Source organism: Mauremys reevesii, linkage group 23 (assembly GCF_016161935.1).
Source record: "Mauremys reevesii isolate NIE-2019 linkage group 23, ASM1616193v1, whole genome shotgun sequence".
In the NCBI taxonomy this organism is placed as follows: domain Eukaryota; kingdom Metazoa; phylum Chordata; order Testudines; family Geoemydidae; genus Mauremys; species Mauremys reevesii.
In genome coordinates, this window is record NC_052645.1 from 835,617 (window position 1) to 854,112 (window position 18,496).

The 18,496-nt window shown below is 52.6% G+C and overlaps 1 long non-coding RNA gene across 1 annotated transcript; it reads right to left on the reverse strand.

Moving 5' to 3' along the window:
- Window positions 1-681: 681 nt before the first annotated feature.
- On the reverse strand, window positions 682-9,727 carry LOC120389292. Its single transcript, XR_005590855.1, has 3 exons — window positions 9,334-9,727; window positions 3,832-3,913; window positions 682-702 (listed from the first exon to the last, which is right to left on the reverse strand). It is a non-coding gene; the product is annotated as an uncharacterized LOC120389292 (long non-coding RNA).
- Window positions 9,728-18,496: the final 8,769 nt, after the last annotated feature.

Genomic DNA, 18,496 nt, shown 5'->3' on the forward strand with positions numbered 1-18,496 from the left:
TGCTGCTTCTTAGCTCTAACCCTGCACACACCCTCCCCATGTCCTGGCACCCCAGAATTATCTACTCCCTGCTTCTCCTCCCCTCCCCCAGCTCTGTTCTCCCTTCACCTATCAAAAACAACAAGGAGTCCAGTGGTGGCACCTTAAAGACTAACGGATTTATTTGGGCATCAGCTTTCGTGGGTAAAAAACTTCACTTCTTTAGCTGCATCTCCTATCAAAAGAGGAGCTCATCTGCCTGTCACACAAGCCAGGCATGAGTCATACACCTATTTACTCAATGTAGAATTCTACAGCCAGCATATTTTCCTATTGAAAAGGCATCAAAGCTACAGTTATTAATGTAGTTACTAATGTAGCCAATAAGGATACATTTAATGCAATTTTAAAATGACTGACAGCACCAAAAAAGGCACATGTCCAAAAATGATACTTATGTATGGGAGATAAGGCAAAAAAGGGGGGCAAGGAAACTTGTCAAAACTTGTATGACAAATAAAGGTATAAAGTTATCACTACTCGGGTTCTTCAGAGACCCCACAGCTTCTAATAACCCAGGGGACAGGACTCCTCACCCAGCAAGACCACCGTCTCATAGTTCTCCTGCATGACATCCCTGTAGAGGGCTCTCTGAGTGGGGTCCAGCAGAGCCCATTCCTCTCTGGTGAAGTACACAGCCACCTCCTCGAAGGTCACCGGCCCCTGAAAGAGAAAGAGTCCAACACTCAGTACCTGCTGCCCCACTCACAGTCCCATTATTCACAGAACAGCAGCACCAGGTAAATGGAAGCTCCGCAACGCACATGTTAACAGAGTCCCACCCCACCTTGTCTAGAGCATTCAGGAGGCATCAGAGGGTAGAAAGAGAAAAAGTTTGTGTCTCCCAGCTGACAGACGGAGGCAGGGTCTTCACATTTATCACATACCTACTAGCCAGAGCTTTATATAGGAGATGGGGCTGTTTCTGGACCCTGCTGGTGTCTCCCTGGTAGGAATGCCAACATTCTCCAAATAAAATATATGGAAGAAAGGGGAAGTCAATAGTAAAGAGTGTAAGTGAGAAGGTCAGAATTGTAGAAAACTGGCTATAAGAAATCAATGGAAATACGAAGGAAGTTTTTAAAAGTATATTAAGTACAAAATGAATCCTAACAAAGGTAGTGGTAAATTACTACATTAAATTTCCAAATGGCAGAATTATAAAAAATAATGCTGAAGAGGTAAAAGTCCTCAATAAATATTTCTCCCCTGGATTTGGAGAAAAACAGATGCTGTAACTCATATCATAAGATGTTGACGACGACCCTCTTTCCATTCCTACAAGAACTCACGAGGACGTTAAACAGCAGCTATTAAAGTTAGACACGTTTAAATCAGCAGGTCCAGATAACTTGTATCCAAGAGTTTTAAAAGGCTTGGTGGAGCGGGTACCCATAGCAGTGCCTCTGTGTGCCAACATCTTTATGGCTGACTTATAACAACGCTTCCTTAGCTCTCGTTCCCTAACGCCCCTACTCTACTTACGTTACACTGATGACATCTTCATCATCTGGACCCATGGAAAGGAAGCCCTTGAGGAATTACACCATCTTTTCAATAATTTCCATCCCACCATCAACCTCAGCCTAAACCAATCCACACAAGCAGTCCATTTCCTAGACACTACTGTGCTAATAAGCGATGCTCACATAAACGCCACCCTATACCAGAAACCCACTGACTGCTATACTTACCTACATGCCTCCAGCTTCCATCCGCGACACACCACACAATCCATTGCCTACAGCCAAGCTCTAAGATACAACCACATTTGCTCCAATCCCTCAGACAGAGACAAACACCTACAAGATCTGTATCGAGCATTCTTACAAGTACACTACCCACCTGCTGAAGTGAAGAAACAGATTGACAGAGCCAGAAGAGTACCCAGAAGTCACCAACTACAGGACAGGCCCAATAAAGAAAACAACAGAACACCACTAGCCATCACCTACAGCCCCCAACTAAAACCTCTCCAGCGCATCAAAGATCTACAACCTATCCTTAAAGATGATCCTCATTCTCACAGATCTTGGGAGACAGGCCAGTCCTCGCTACAGACAGCCCCCAAACCTGAAGCAAATACTCACCAGCAACCGCACACCATACAACATAAACACTAACCCAGGAACCTATCCTGCAACAAAGCCCGATGCCAGCTCTGTCCACCTATCTATTCAAGTGACACCATCATAGAACCTAATCACATCAGCCACGCCATCAGGGGCTCGTTCACCTGCACATCTACCAACGGGATATGTGCCATCATGTGCCAGCAATGCTCCTCTGCCATGTACATTGGCCAAATCGACAGTCTCTATAAAAGACTAAATGGACACAAATCTGGCATCAGGAATCATAACATTCAAAAACCAGTGGGAGAACACTTCAACCTGTTTAACCACTCAGTGGCAGACTTGACAGTGGCAATTTTGCAACAAAAATACTTCAAAAACAGACTCCAAAGAGAGACTGCTGAACTCGAATTAATATGCAAATTAGATACAATTAACTTGGGTTTAAACAGAGACTGGGAATGGTTGGGTCATTACACTAATTGAATCTATTTCCCTATGTTAAGTTCTCCTCACACCTTCTATTGGTCATCTCAATTATCACTTCAAAAGTTTTTTTTCCTCCTGCTGATGATAGCTCATCTCAATTGATTAGACTCTTCCAGTTGGTATGCATACTTCCAACTTTTCATGTTCTCTGTATGTATAAATATCTCCTGTCTGTGTGTTCCATTCTATGCATCCGAAGAAATGAGCTGTAGCTCACGAAAGCTTATGCTCAAATAAATTTGTTAGCCTCTGAGGTGCCACAAGTACTCCTGTTCTTTTTGCGGATACAGACTAACACGGCTGCTACTCTGAAACCTGTATGACATGTGTAATCCTGTGAATAATAGATAGGGGTGGGTATACTAACAGTATGGGTATTTCTATTACTTAATAAGGGTTGGGAGGGTATTGTAATGGATGTAGGCGTGTACATACTAACTGAGATAAAAGGAGAGTGATGTAACTAATCCAGTGCTTACTCAACAATTGGGTTGAGGGGAACAAGTATTGCAATAAAGAAGCCTGTACTCGTATCTGCCTCCGGATCAACCTGCTCCTTTATTCTTCTAACAATAATCACTTCAAATCGATCTTTCTGCAGTTAATAAACTCATTTTATGCTTTATCTTAGCCAGTGTTAAGTATTTTGAATGAAGTGTCCGGGGAAAATCTGAGCTTGGTTAGCACAAGCTTGTTGTGCACATCTTTCCCATACTGAGGGGAAGGCAAATTATATTAATGAGATTACATTATAGAGATCCCTGTGCACTATAAGATGGTATAATTCTGGATTTCTACTACAGCAGGTGTGCAAGGTTGGGGAGCTGGGAAATTGGCTGTTGTCTCTATCTGTCCTTGAGTGGCTTAGGTAAAGCACTCAGGTAGCTTAGTTGGGTGTATGGCGCCACCTGCTGTCATGCTGGGTGATAACAGGGCCTGGAGAGGCTGACAATCTCCAGCAAAGCAGTGTGAGAAGGGCCAGCCCAGCTTGAGGGTTAGAGGGCACAGCAGTTCCCAGAAGCCCCCCAGACCGCACCCTAGGGGTGACAACCCATCACACCCTACATTACACAAGTCTCAGCGGGTTTGTCACATCCTGTCCCCTCCCTTTCTCCACCCTCAATATTTCCTGCCTCCCACCACCTCCAGCAGCTCCCACCCTCCAATGCATTTACTGCTCCTCTCCCTCCAAGCAGAGCCCACCACCAGCTCCATGATAATCTCTTACCTGAGCCAGCTCCATTGCAGCCATTTCCTGCCCCCTGGGAGGACGGGATGATCTGGAGCAAACGTGGACGTTAGTCTGTAGCCTGTCAGGGCGAGAAGGGCAATGAGAGAGAATTCAGACGGGGTTTTCATCCATTCCACAAGCCGATTCCCCCCAGGATTTTTCCCTGCTAATGGACATTCTAGGTTCTGCCACACTGTGAAGAACAGAGTGACCTTATTCCAGTACAGGCCTAGCCCCCTCCCACCAGGGTATAACCCTCTGAGAAATCGGGAAACCCTCCCAGTAACAGTCTCTTTTACACTTATCAAGTTTGTGGACAATACCAAGCTGGGAGTGGTAGCAAGTGGTTTGGAGGATAGGATTAAAATTCAAAATTATCTGGACAAACTGGAGAAATGGTCTGAAGTAAATATCAATAGGGACACCTGCAAAGTACACCGCTTACGAAGGAACAATCAGTTGCATACGTACAAAATGGGAAATGACTGCGTAGGAAGGAGTGCTGCAGAAAGGGATCTGGGGGTCATAGTGGATCACAAGCTAAATATGAGCCAACAGTGTAACACTGCTGCAAAAAAAAGAAAACATCATTCTGGGATGTATTAGCAGGAGTACTGTAAGTTTAGATACGAGAAATAACTCTTCTGCTCTATTTCACACTGATTAGGCCACAACTGTAGTACTGTGTCCAGTTGTGGGTGCCACATTTCAGGAAAGATGTGGACAAAGTGGAGAAAGTCCAGAGAAGAGCAAGAAAAATGATTAAAAGTCTAGAAAACATGACCTATGAGGGAAGATTGAAAACACTGTTTGTTTAGTCTGGAGACGAGAAGCCTGAGAGGGGACATGGTAATAGTTTTCAAGTACATAAAAGGTCGTTACAAAGATGCGGGAGAAAAATTGTTCTTCTTAACCTCTGAGGGTAGGATTAGAAGCAATGGCTTTAAATTGCAGCAAGGGTGGTTTAGGATGGAGATTAGGGAAAAAACTTCCTTACTGTCAGAGTGGTTAAACACTGGAATAAATTGCGTAGGGAGGTTGTGGAATCTCCATCATTGGGGATTTTTAAGAGCAGGCTAGACAAACACCTCTCAGGCATGGTCTAGATAATACTTAGTCCTGCCTTGAGTGCAGGGGACTGGACTGGTGACCTCTCGAGGTCCCTTCCAGTTCTATGATTCTATGAACCAAAGGCCAGAGAAGAGCAGAATCAAAGGAGTCACTTTGGGGGATTCTCCTGTCATTGTCCCCAAGGCAGCTGTCTCGGGTTTACAAAGTTGTTGGATGCTCCAGCCTTTATACAGTCTCTCCTGGGAGTGCCCCCTTCATGGGCTGGGCCTAGGTTTAGCTTTTGGCAAGTGTGACCCTGGGGGCTCTGAGACTGGGCCTTCTTGCCACAGCACATCTTGTTTCTTTCTGTGCCTCCCAGTGAGTCCAAATGAGCAGATACTCCTCAGACAGACTGTGAACATAAAAATGGCCGACTGCATCATAGCACTGGTCCATCTAGCTCAGTGGCCAATGCCAGGTGCTTCAGAGGGAAAGAACAGAAAAATCATCAAGTGATCCATCCCCTGCCACCCATTCCCAGCTTCTGGCAAAGAGGCTAGACACACCATCCCTGCCCATCCTGCCTCTGACACTGGCAGATGAGGTGTTAGCTCTTGCAAAAGCCCCCATGTCTTAATTGAACATGGACAAACACAGAGCTGGAATCAGTCTGACTCACCTATGTTAGTATTGTTAAAAGAGGTATTAGAATTGTAAGAATGTGTTTAGACTTTATTGAATGCTTGTGAGTTGGTGTCTGGGTTAGTATCTGACTAGTTGCAGGGGGCTGGACTAGATGACTTCCTGAGGTCCCTTCCAACCCTGATATTCTATGATTCTATGACTGGCGGTAACCTGGAAGTGAAATAACCAAAGCAAGTTAAGAAGAGAGCAGCATCGGTGGGGGTAAAACATTAAATGGAAAGAACTGACTATGCAAAAAGGAACATCGCAAACTATCAGAGCCCCAGACCCCCGCCCAACTGAACCCACCCCAGGCAGGCATATCAAGCTGGGTCCCTAAAAAGTTGCCCAGCCCGTCTGGCAGTGAACGCTGCGTGTTCCAGGCGGAGCTATGGTGTGTGCGTCTGCTCTGCTGACGTGTTGCCTCGGTACGGAAGGCGCCACGGCCACAGGGAGCAGAGACATGGACTCCTACAAAACACAATCCCAGATACACCTCCAATGCCGCCTCCCCCCCCGCCTCCCATCTCTTTCCCCACCTCCACATGGCCATTCTCAGCCCATTGCTAACAGTTCCTCCCAGCCTTCAGCACTATAAATAAATAAAACATGGTGTTACAAAAGGTAGATTGTGCCAGAGAAACGTGATCTGGACGTCAATAAGGCTTTTGATACAGTTCCACATGGGAAACTATTCGTTAAATTGGAGAAGATGGGGATTAATATGAGAACCGAAAGGTCAATAAAGAATTGGTTAAAGGGGGGTCTACAAGGGGGTCATATTGAATGGTGAGTTGTCAGGCTGGAGGGAGTTACTAGTGGAGTTCCTCAGATCAGTCTTGGAATCAATCTTACTCAACACTTTTATTAGTGATCTTGGCACAAGAAGTGGGAGTGGGACATAAAGCTGGGAGGGATTGCCAATATGGAGGAGGACAGGAAAATCATAAAAGAAAATCTGCACATCCTTGAAAGTTGGAGTAATAGAAATGGGATGAAAATTAATAGTGCACAAATTCTAGTTGTTAGTCCCCAAGTGCATAATTTTGCAATAAGCTGGGGATTTATCAACTGGAAGTGACAGAGGAGGAGAAAGACCTGGGTGTATTGGTTGATCACAGGATAATTATGAGCTGTCAACGTGATGCGGCTGTGAAATAGGTTAATGCAGTCCTAGAATACATCAGGCGAGGTATTTCCAGCAGACACATGAAAGGGTTAGTACTGTTATACAAGGCACTGATGAGACCTCATCTGAAATACACCTCTACCTTCTGCCCTTAAAGTCTGAGAGTCTATCAACTGTGCCTTGCGTTGCACAGACACTGATGGAGATCAGGGCCCCATCGTGCTGCGCATGGCAGAGACCCTGACTGAGATCAGCACCCGCATGGTGCTGGGCTCTGCACAGACAGAGAGGGACAGTCCTTGCCCCAAAGAGATCACAGTCCAAGTAGACAATGGGCAGGAGGAAAACAGAAAGGGGCTGTGACTTCCCCCAGGCCACCAAGCAGGTCAGGGACAGAGCCAGGAACAGACCCTGGTAACTCCAGAGCCCCATCACCCGCAGCTTGGAAAGGTCCCAGACCCCATTGTATTAGGCTGCAGGAACAGGTGGTTTGTCCATGGATGCACAGGCTGTCTTGGCAGGGCAGCTCAGCGGCAGTCCCTGCACACACCTGGGGTGTGTGTCATGGGTCAGGAGAAGTCAGTGTCTAGTGCTGTGGCGCTGTGCTCCTGGCTCATACTTCACTGCTGCCCCTCCCTTGCCAGCTGCACTGTTCAGCCAGCCCCAGGCCTCAGTGAGATCACTGCCTCCCTCCCCCGCCCCCACCAAACCTTCAAACCGGGACATGGTGCACCAGTGCCAATCCGAGTGCACTAGTGTAAATTCTGTCAAACTAAGGGTTTGCACCAGTGCCTAAAACACCAGTGTGGCAGAGACCTTCAGTGCCCAAAACAGCAGTACGGTGGCACTAGAACTGGGATCTAGTTCTAGCTCTGTCACGGACAGCCTGGGTGACCTTGGACACATCAATGTTTCTCCTCCCAACTTTAAGCTATTTACCCAGCTGCCCACTCACTGGGGTCTCTCTCTCCAGAGCTGCTCACCACTCAAATCTGTGGGGGGGGTCCCCAGAGCTAAGGCAGTTCACCTCTGGAATAGTCTTACAAGGGGGGCTGGGGAGTCTCTTTCCCTGGAAGTTTTTAAGAACAAGTAGGACAAAGCTCTGTCAGAGACAATCTACATAGACTTGGTCCTGCCTCAGCAGAGAGAGCTGGACTTGATGACATCTTGAGGTCCTGTCCAGCACTACATTTCTATGATGCTATGAAATAGATACGTATAAAACACAACGTACAGAGTAAAACCCACCACAACATAATGTCAGGCAATTCGGGGGGGGGGGGACAACCCACACTCCACAGCATAAAATGACAATACAAAAGGGGAAAAAAGCAAAACAATGCAAACTAACACATCCTAGGAGAAAAGTAAACAAGGGAAAAGAGCTCAGCTCAAACTAACACAACACAGGCACCAAACAAGCTGAGGCAAAACAATGCACCATAAAACTGCTACACAACATGGTGCATCACAGTTCCAAATGGCACCATGCAAAACAGCTCAGCGTAGAACAGGACACAGCACAGAAGAGAATTATTTCAGTGTAGGCCTGGAAGGGATCTTGAGAGGGCGTCTACTCCAGCCCCCTGTGATGAGGCAGAACCAAGTATCCCTAGACATTCCCAGACTGGTGTATCTCTAACCTGGTCTTAGAAACCTCCAGTGAAGGAAATGCCACAGCCTCCCTTGGAAGCCAATGCAAGGCAGACACAGCTCAAAACAAGCTGTACACACACGCTCTGGGCCTGGGGTTAAGGGGAAGAGGCAAGAATTCAAACAATCTGGGTTCAGTTCCCAGTTTTGCCCCAAATTCTCCATGGAAACTTGAGCAAATTACTTCAGCTCTTGGAGCATCAGTTTCCCCATCTGTAAAATGGAGAGTCGCCTCCCACCATTGGCCTATTTAGCCTCTGAGCTTTTTGTGGCAAGGCCTCTCTGTCCCTGTGGGCACGTCTACGCTGCAGTCAGACACCGGCGGCTGGCCCGTGCCCGCTGACTTGGGCGCACACGGCTCGGGCTGTGGGGCTGTTTAATGGTGGTGTCCATGTTCCGGCTGGAGCTGCAGCCCAAGGTCTGGCACCCTCCCACCTCGCAGGGTCCTACAGCCTGGCTCCAGCCTGAGCCCAGACATCTACCCGGCAATTAACCAGCCCCTTCGCCTGAGCCCTGTGAGCCTGAGGCAGCTGCCATGGGCCAGCTGGGGGGTTTAATGGCAGGGTAGAGATACCCTGGGTGTCTGTTCAGCACCTGTCACAATGGGGACCATGATCTCGGTCAGTGTCTGTGCAGAGCCCTGACCAACAGGGGGCCTGATCTCAGTTGGGGCTCTGCAAACCCTAGCATTACAGGATCCCGGATTTTGTTTGGGGTACCTGGAGCATCTGGCAAAATGTAGGACTGGGATCTCTTTCATGGTCTGTGCAGTGCCCAGTACAGTGGTACAACATGATCTGGGTTGGGATCACTGCAGTGCCAGACCCCAACGAGGTCACAGATCTCAGTTGAGGTCTCTGAAGTGCCCAGCACAATGGATGCAGCAGTTTGGGTCGTAGTCGTGCACTGCCTGGCACAAGGGGGGCCGTGATCTCGGTCCAGGGCTCAGTTTAATCTAGCACAACAGTGGGGTCTGATCTCACCTGGGGTCTCTGCAGCGCCTGGCAGACCAGGGCCATGCTCAGTACGATAAGAACCCTGATCTCGGTCATACACCTGGAGAAAAAAGCGGGAAGATTTTCGAGAATTTGATATCAGTATTTCAGAACTGAGGAGAAAATGGGGCACAAACTAAATATTTGCCAACATAAGAGAGAAGCACCAACATCTGGGGAGATTTTATATCACCATTCAACCATTTAAGAGAAAAGAGGGGAAATTTGAGGCGATTATACAGCGATATTGAATCAGCAACAGAATGGGATGGATTCTTCTTGCCTCACATTCCCATGGCCGGCAGGGAGCCCTGGGTGATGTGGCTTTCACAGGGGAAAGGAGGGGGCTGGAGCCAGAAGGTCATTGGCTGTGGGGAGGGGCTGGCAGTGGGATCTGGGAATGTGACTAGCAGGTGATGGAGGAGCCATGGGGGGGGGGGCGGGTTGGGCAGGAGGGGGAGGGGGAAGTAGCTGGACTGGGAAACCTGGGGCTGGGCCATCTCCATGGGGGACGCTTGTTCCTCCCCCCCTTCCTGGGCCTTCCCCCTCCATGAGGGAGTGCAGAGAGTGCCACCCCCCAGCGCAGCCCAGAGGTGTCCCTGTCTCAGGGCCCCCCCAGCCTCTGCCCATTCACCCTCTGCCCAGCTCAGGAATCCCTCGGGGGAACCATTTCCCACCCGCACAAGGACAAATCCCTGCAGGGGAAATGGGGGAACCCCCCAAACCCGAGCTCTGAACTGGCCACTGGCGAAGGGCAGAGAAAATGGGGCACAGTCGGGGGGGGGGCAGGGAACTTCTCAGGGGTTGGGGGAGGGGGGGTCACCCTGGGGGCTGCTCGTGGCTCTAGGGAGAAAGGGGGCGGGGCGGGGGGTCCCCACGGGGGGGGCAGCGGTAAATCCGAGGGGGTCTCAGCCCCCCCCTTTCTCTCCCCGCTCCTCGGGGGTCACCGCCCCCCCCGGCCATGTCCGGGCTGCACCGACACTTCCCCCCCCCCTTTCTCGGGACCCCCGCCCGGCCCCACGGGGGGGTTAATGAAGGTTTCTCCCGCCGCGATCTGCGCATGCCCAGAGCACAACGGCACAAACCTTCTCCGGCCCGGGAGAGGCTCCAACGGCCCCGCACGAGCCAGGCAGAACCGCAGCGCCACGCCTCCCGCGCTGACGTCACGTCCGGTCCAGGGAGAGTCCGGAACTACATCTCCCAGCCTGCCCCGGGGGCGCGTCCGCCCTCTCCAGCCCGGGTAAGGGAGGGGTCAGCAGCTGGAACTGCGCATGCTCCGTGCGAGCCCCGCTGCGGGCGGGAGAACAAAGCTGCTGCTGCCGCCTCCGTGTGAGCCGGTGAGTGAGAGACCCCGGGGGGGGGCGGGCACGTGACTCTGCCCCGGGGAACCTGGGAGAAGCCTCGGAGCCGCCTCGGCCCCGGGAGCCGCAGCAGGATCCGCCCCCCCCCCGCTGGGATGGGGGGGTCGCTGTGGGGGGAGAAGCCGGAGTTGCGGGGGGGAAGGTCGGTGGGACGCGGCGCGGGGGGGGTTGAACTGTCTCTGGGCAGCCCGGAAATTCCCGGGGGGGGCGGGTTGGTTAATTGGCTCCTGTCCCTGTTGGCGCCTCTCGCCCCCCCCCCCGGCACAGAGTCTCTCCGGTTCTGCCCCGTTTCTCTCTCGGGGTCTCGCTCGGGCTGTAACATCCGGGGAGATTCGCCCCGATCCGCTCTCTCGGCTCCTGTCCCCCGGTCTCTCCACGAGTCTCCAATGTCCATTTAAATCTCTCCTGATGGGGTCCCCGGTTTACCTGCAGCGGTTTGTCCTTGTGCGGGTGGGAAAGTGTTGCCCAGGGGGAGTCCCCCGCTCGTGGCTGCCCCTGGCATGGGGGGGGGGGTGAGATGCCGGTTCTCTGCCGGGGCGGGGACGGGAGGGGCACGTGTGCCCCGTGGGGGCTGCCCGGACCCCGGTTTCCCAGTTACTGCCCCTAACCAGTGATGAGCTGCCAAATTTTTAACAACGTGGGGGGGGTCGTGCCCCATCCAACCCCTCATGTTCCTTGACACACACACGGGACCCCTGACCCATCCCCTTCCCTGTCCCCTGACTGCCCCTTGCCGCCCCACCCAACCCCGCCTCTCATTCTCAATGGCCCCCCATACCCCTACCCCCGACAACTACCCCTTCTCTCTGTCCCTGAGTGCCCCCACCACCCCATCCAACCCTGCTCTTTCCTGACTGCTCCCCGGGACCCTTGCCCCCATTCAATCGCCCTGTTCCCTGCCCTCTAACCCCCCACCCCCAAACTCCCTATCCTCTCTCCAACACCCCCTCCCTGCCCCCTTACCGCGCTGCCTGGACGTGGCTGGGCCGGGACAGGAGTCGCGCGGCCGGAGCCGGAGCTGGGCAGCCGGGGCTGCCGCCACGCCCAGACCCGCGCTGCCGGAGCCCGGCCCCCTGGCAAAACAGCAGGGGCGGCTGGAGCCACGGGGCCAGGCCAGGCTGGAGGTGGGGGGCCGTGTCCAGAGCCGAGCATCCCGGTAGGTGGGGGCACGGCAGGGCCGGGGGGGGTGCAGCCGGAGCTGGGTGGCCGGGAGGGGTCGGGGGTCGGGACGCGGGCCGTGCTGCAGCCGCTGAGGGTCGGGCAGGGACCCGGGACGGGGGGCCGGGCAGGGCCGGGAACGCTGGGATGCGGCCAGGAGGGTCGGGCAGGGACCCGGGACGGGGCCGGGCAGGGCCGCGGGGATGCGGCCAGGAGGGTCGGGTGGGGACCTGGGGGCGGGTGGCCGGGCAGGGTCGCGGCCGGGAACGCTGGGGAATGCGCCAGGAGGCCGGTGAGGGTCGGGCAGGGGCTGGGGGCGGGGCGGGCAGGGTCGCGCCGGGAACGTGGGGGACCCGGGACGGTAGGTGGGGCACGGCAGGGCCGGGGTGCGCTGGAGCCGGGCGGCCGGGAGGGGTTCGGGGAGTCGGGACGCGGGCCGGGCAGGGTCGCGGCCGGGAGGCGGGACGGGCCGCGCCAGGGACCAGCCGGGCACACGCCCCCTAGTTTCCTACCTTAGGTCGCCTTCCTGGGCCGGGAAGCCTGCCTGCTTCTCAGCCCTCCCAGGCTTCCCGCGAACAGCTGATTCGCGGAAGCCGTGGGGGAGGAGAAGCAAGGAGGAGCTTCATGGCAGGAGGTGGAGGCAGAGCTGCACGACGGTTCACGCTGAATCGCTTGCTAAAATTAGACGCCGGACAGAGAACTTTAGCATCCGGTTCTCTGTCCGGTGTCTAATTTTAGCAAACGGTTCGCGCGAACCGTCTGCAGCTCACCCCTGCCCCTAACTCCCACCACAGCCACCAGCCACCTGCCCTTCCCTCACTGCTGCCCCCTTCCCTCATCCAGGGACCTGCCAGCTCCCCCCCCCCCTTTAAGCAGCTCCTCACAGGGCTCCCTGCTGCCTGTGGGGATGGTGGGGGGAGCCATCACTTTCTGTATATGTATTGGATAGTAATATAAACTCCAGTCCAACAGCCCCCCTTTTCCCTCTAGTTATTTAACAGTAATATAAAATCCCCTCAGACCTTGGTGGTGTTCATAGAATCATAGGGTTGGAAGGGACCTCAGGCAGTATCTAGTCCAACCCCCTGCTCAAAGCAGGACCAATCCCCAACTAAATCTTCCAACAGCTTTTTACCGCAGATTCCGAAATGGCCCCCTCAAGGATTGAACTCACAACCCCAGGTTTAGCAGGCCAGTGCTCAAACCACTGAGCTATCCCTCTCACATGTTATCAACTGTGTAGTTTCTGACACATATTCTCTGCAAATCTCAAAGATTGATCAAAATTATCCTAAACCCCACTTTTTCTCCAATTGTCTATTTCTAAATGACTATGGCCTGAGATTTTTCCCTGTCTCTCTAATTATAAAAAAGTAAGAAAATCTCAGATTTACACCTTTTCTCAGATTCCTGAACATGGATATAAAATGTTGGCAAATGTTACCCATTTTCTCTCTATTCAGTTATCAGATATTGATGTGAAACACTCAGATTTTACCTCGTATCAACAACTGATATAAAATCCCTCTGATTTTCCACTTTCCTCTCTAAACGTATTTAATACCCATCAAACCAAGAGGCCTCCCCCTGTTTGGGGGCTCAGTGGTTCCCAGCTGGTAACAGGAGAGTCGGCTGGACCCTTTTCTCCAGCTGGCACTGGGTGAGGAGGTCACTCTGAGTGCAGCGTGGGTCCAGAAGTATCCCAAAGCCCATGACAAATGGTCTCTGGGAGGGGTTGCTTCCCGCAGTGCGAAGATGTAGCTAGTGACAGGGCATGGACCTTTCTTGCCCTCCAGGCCTTCCATTCTCCTGTTAAAGCAGCACCCCCCAGGGATCCCTCTGCCCGTGTGACTGGCCAGCAGGAGGCAGTGATAACTTTCTATCCACTTAGCAGACACAGTGAGGTAACTGTTGCTGGGTTAGGGGATGGGGTGTCTGTGTGGGGAGATTGCAGCTGGAGCTGAAGGGGCATTGTGGGAGGGGGAGGCCTCTGGGTGACTGGGCAGGGGGTACCCTAATCAAATTGGTGGGTTCTGGAGGTTTGGGGGGGTGGGTTCTGATGTGCCCAGCCCTGAGGCTGTGGGTCCTGGAGGTGGGTATCGCTGGGGACTTGTTGGTGCAGAACAGTGAGGGTGGGCGTCTCTTGGGAGGCGGGCAGGGGCTGAGGGAGCCTGGTGCTGTGCCAGGGGCTCAGTCATGCCCAATGCACAGAACTGGGTGGGGGAGTTCCAGGCGCTAGGTCAGGATGCCAGGCAAGCAGAGGGAGGGGTCCCATTGTAAAGCATCAGGGGGTCCCAGGCAAACGGCCTGGCAGGTCCTGCTGGAGGACAGGTGGGGGTCCTAGGCAGGCAGGCGGGGAATCCTGGGCAGGCAGTAGGGACTGAATTCCCAGTGAGGGGTCCCCTGCGGTGGGGGTTCCTGGCTGTTGGGGGCTCTTGGTGGGGGGAACCCTTTAGGATTCCCAGCCTGCCAATGATGGTCTGGTGGGGTGCTGAGGGGTATCTGGAGTCCCTGTTCAGGGATTTTAGGGGTTGGGTCCCAGAGAATATCTGGTGGGACCCTGGCTGTGAGGTCTGTGCTCTGGTTACTGGGGGTGTCTGGGGGCCCCTGGATGGAGGCTCTGGGGGCTGCTACTAACCATGCTCCTTCTATCTCATCAGCTTGTGCCAGAATCCTGGCTCCAAGCACATCCCAGCATTCCCCAGCCAGGCCCAGTCACCGTGATAACTTTCTATCCACTTATCAAACATCTTGAAAACTCCAGGACCTTCCAGTTCCATTGGGAAAATTTGTGCCCCGGGTCCTTATACTAGATCTGATGGGTGAGGCAGGTGGGAAGGGGCTAGAAATGCCACACAATGGTCTCTTCCACAGCGTTCTGGACTCCTTCTTTCTGAAATGTGGTTTCATTGAGACCATTGTTAATCCAGAGTCACTGCATGAAAAGACAAGGAGTGACTCCAGATGGACAGTGGGGCAAATGAGATCAGCAGTTCTCCCTGTGAGGAGGGGCTCTCATTAGCTGCCCTCCCCAGAGAGCTAAAGGAGGGAAGCTGCTCAAACGCTCTGTCCCTCTCTGCTCAGGATATTGGGGTTCAGCTTCCTGGGTCAGACGCTGCAGCCTCCATTGTGATCTGGGAGACCAGGCTTAGCAGCTGCTGATCCCCCAGCGGGGCTCTGTGCTGGGATGTGACCTTAATTAAAGCTTCTTCTCTGCCTGGCCCAGGGGATGACTTTCTCCAGCTGGTACTAGCCTCTTGGGGCAGCCCTGGGCCCTGTTAATGCAAATTCTGAGCTACAGACTCCAGGTAACTGAAAGACCTCAGGGAAAGTGCTGGGACTGGCAAGAAGGTGACTCTGCACAAACAGCCCCTCGTCATTTCTCCTCCCATTAGCAATTGCCAGGAGCAAATCCAGCCATGGGAGAGCAAAGCCCCCAGGAATGGGACTGTCCCAGCCAGAGGGGCAGGGAGAGAGGACAGGGGAAGGAGAGACAGAAAGGGGCAGTGGGAGAAATGAGTGGGGGGGAGAGATTTCCAGCTCTCTAGTGCACCCAGACACATGTATTGCAGCATCCCTGGGCAGAACCACTTTCCAGAGATCAAGAAAAGGATCAGACAGAGGAAAAGCTGGTTCTTGACTCCATATTCCCCCTGCTGGGGTGTGACTGCCGGGGGGTCAGTGTCCGAGGGAATCCCCCACAGTGACTCCTTTGGTTCTGCTCTTTTCTAGCCTTGTGTTCAGAGACTTAGTTATGAGATTGGGGGAGGGAGAAGGAAGGTTAAAATGTCTCTGTGGGCTTAGCCTGGCAGGAGGGGCCAGGTCTACACTGTAATACAGAGATTGAGCATTTTCCCAGGATGGCAGAGTCTACGATGTCTGTCTGGAGGGAAAGGGCCTGGGGGAATTGTGATGTGAAATTAACTAAAGCCTGTTCTGAAACCTCCACAACTGCCCTTCTCTCCCTGCCAGGGCTGCAGAATGACGTCCATGTTTTTCTCCAGCCCATCCCATCCTCCCATGACACAGGGAAGAGAAATGGCTGCAGTGGAGCCAGCTCAGGTAGGGATTATTTTTTTGAGGGAGGGGTTTGGTGTGTTCCTACAGGAGGGAGAGGGACAGCAAATACAGTGGAGTTGGGAAGGTTTGCACAGTCTGGTTTGGAGGTTGGAGCAGGACAGGAAATGCACAGGGTGGAGAAAGGGAGGGCAGGGTGTGACAGACCTGCTGGGAGTTTTTATAAGTGGCCTAGATTCTAGGAACAGACCCAGGAGGTTCGGAGGTGGAAATGCTCCAGTTTGTGGAGCAGAAAATAACCCACGTGAATGGGGCTAGGTAAACTGACCAGACTCATAGTGCTGGAGCCTGACCCGACTAACCAGCGGCTGCTGTGAGATATGAAGGGGGCACCCACCAGTGAGGTTTAGGGGAGATTCCCCTCCCTTCATATCCAGCTCCTCACAATGAGGAGGGTGTTGGGCTTCCTACCAGGAGCTCTCCTGGTCCCTGCTAGGGGCCCTCTGCTCTATCAGTCTGTGGCTAGTAGGTGTGTGATGGATCTGCTGGGAGAGATAAGGGGCTCTCTTTTTGTCCCCTCACTCTGTTTTTTCCTGGCTGCTCTGTGCTGGGGGGGGGTGGGACTTTGTTGACTGCAATCCACCCAGGGCTTCCCTTTGATGGGCTCCTCCCCACAAATGGTGGGGCTGGGAATGGGGCAGCAGGTATTGAGTGTTGGACTCTTGCTCTTTCAGGGGCCAGTGACCTTCGAGGAGGTGGCTGTGTATTTCACCAGTGAAGAGTGGGCTCTGCTGGACCCCACTCAGAGAGCCCTCTACTGGGATGTCATGCAGGAGAACTATGAGAATGTGACCTCACTGGGTAAGGGTTACTGTCCCCTCGGTTCTTGGAAGGGGAAATGGAGAGAGAAGGTTTACACCAGCCCCACAATTCCACCCCTACTCTGCCCTGTTTCAGCATCACCCCAATATGCCAGTGACACACACACTGCCAGAGACCCTCCTGCTGCAGAACACTTTGGGAACAGAGCACAGGAGCCAGACGCACAGTGTCAGATATCTCCTGTTTGCTCAAGTAAAACTGAGGTTTAAGTGCAGCATAATGAACAGAAGCTTCCTAGGGGTCACCAGATGAAATTAATAGGCAGCAGGTTTAAAGAAAATAAAAGGAAGTTCTTCTTCACGCAGCGCACAGCCAACTTGTGGAACCCCTTACCTGAGGAGGTTGTGAAGGCTAGGACTATAACAGCGTTTAAAAGAGAACTGGATAAATTCATGGTGGTTAAGTCCATCAATGGCTATTAGCCAGGATGGGTAAGGAATGGTGTCCCTAGCCTCTGTCTGTCAGAGGATGGAGATGGATGGCAGGAGAGAGATCACTTGATCATTGCCTGTTAGGTTCACTCCCTCTGGGGCATCTGGCATTGGCCACTGTCGGTAGACAGGATACTGGGCTAGACGGACCTTTGTATCTGACCCGGTACGGCCGTTTTTATGTTATGTATGTATGTGTGCATTTGGTGCAAGGCGCTCCTGGCCCTCAGAGACCATGTGGAGGCTTTGGAGGCCAGGGTGTTGGAACTGGAGGAGCTAAGGGAGGCAGAGAAGTATGTTGATGAGGCTTTCCGGGACACTATAGAATTGTCCCAACTCCGGTCAGACAGTCCCCCCGCACTGTTGAGGAGGATGGGCCCAGGGAATGAGAGCAGTCAATGGGAGCAGAGGGAAAGCTTCTCATAGTTGGGACCCTCACCCCAACACTATCTGGAAGAACTTCTTGCACTGAGGTTTCCTCACCAGGGGAGGGAACTCCACTCATTAAGAAAAGGCAGCTGTTAGTAATGGGAGATTCGATCATTAGAAACAAGGATATCTGGGTTTGTGATAACCGGGAGAACCGTATGGCGACTTGCCTGCCTGGTGGGTAGGTTGCGGATTTCTCAAGGCATCTAGATAGATTTATGTGTAGTGCTGGGGAGGAGCCAGTGGTCGTGGTACATGTAGATACCAATGACATAGGGAAGGGTAGGTGAGACGTCCTGGAGGCCAAATTTAATCTGCTAGGAAAGAGACTGAAATCCAGGACCTCTATGGTGGCATTCTCAGAAATGCTCCCAGTTCCATGTGCAGGGCCAGGTAAGCAGCCAGAGCTTCAGAGTCTCAATGTGTGGATGAGATGATGGTGTAGAGAGATGGGGTTTAGATTTATTAGGAACTGGGGAAACTTTGGGGATGGGGGCGCCTATACAGGAAGGATGGGCTCCACCTAAACCAAAGTGGATCCAGACTGCTGGCAATTAACATTAAAAAGGTTGCAGAGCAGTTTTTAAACTAAGAGATGAGGGAAAGCCAATGGCTGCAGAGAAGCACGTGGATCAGACAGAGACTTCTCTTAGAGGAGAGTGTAGTGATAGTTTTTTCTAGTTTTAGTCAGGAAGAGAGGCTGGAAGAGGATGAAGTAGGGGCCAGATCAGACGAGAAGCATTCACACACAACAGAATCTGACACGTCAGAAAAGGGCAGACAAATAAACAGTGACAAGTTTTTAAAGTGCGTGTACACAAATGCTAGAAGTGTAAATAATAAGATGGGTGAATTAGAGTGCCTCGTGTTAAA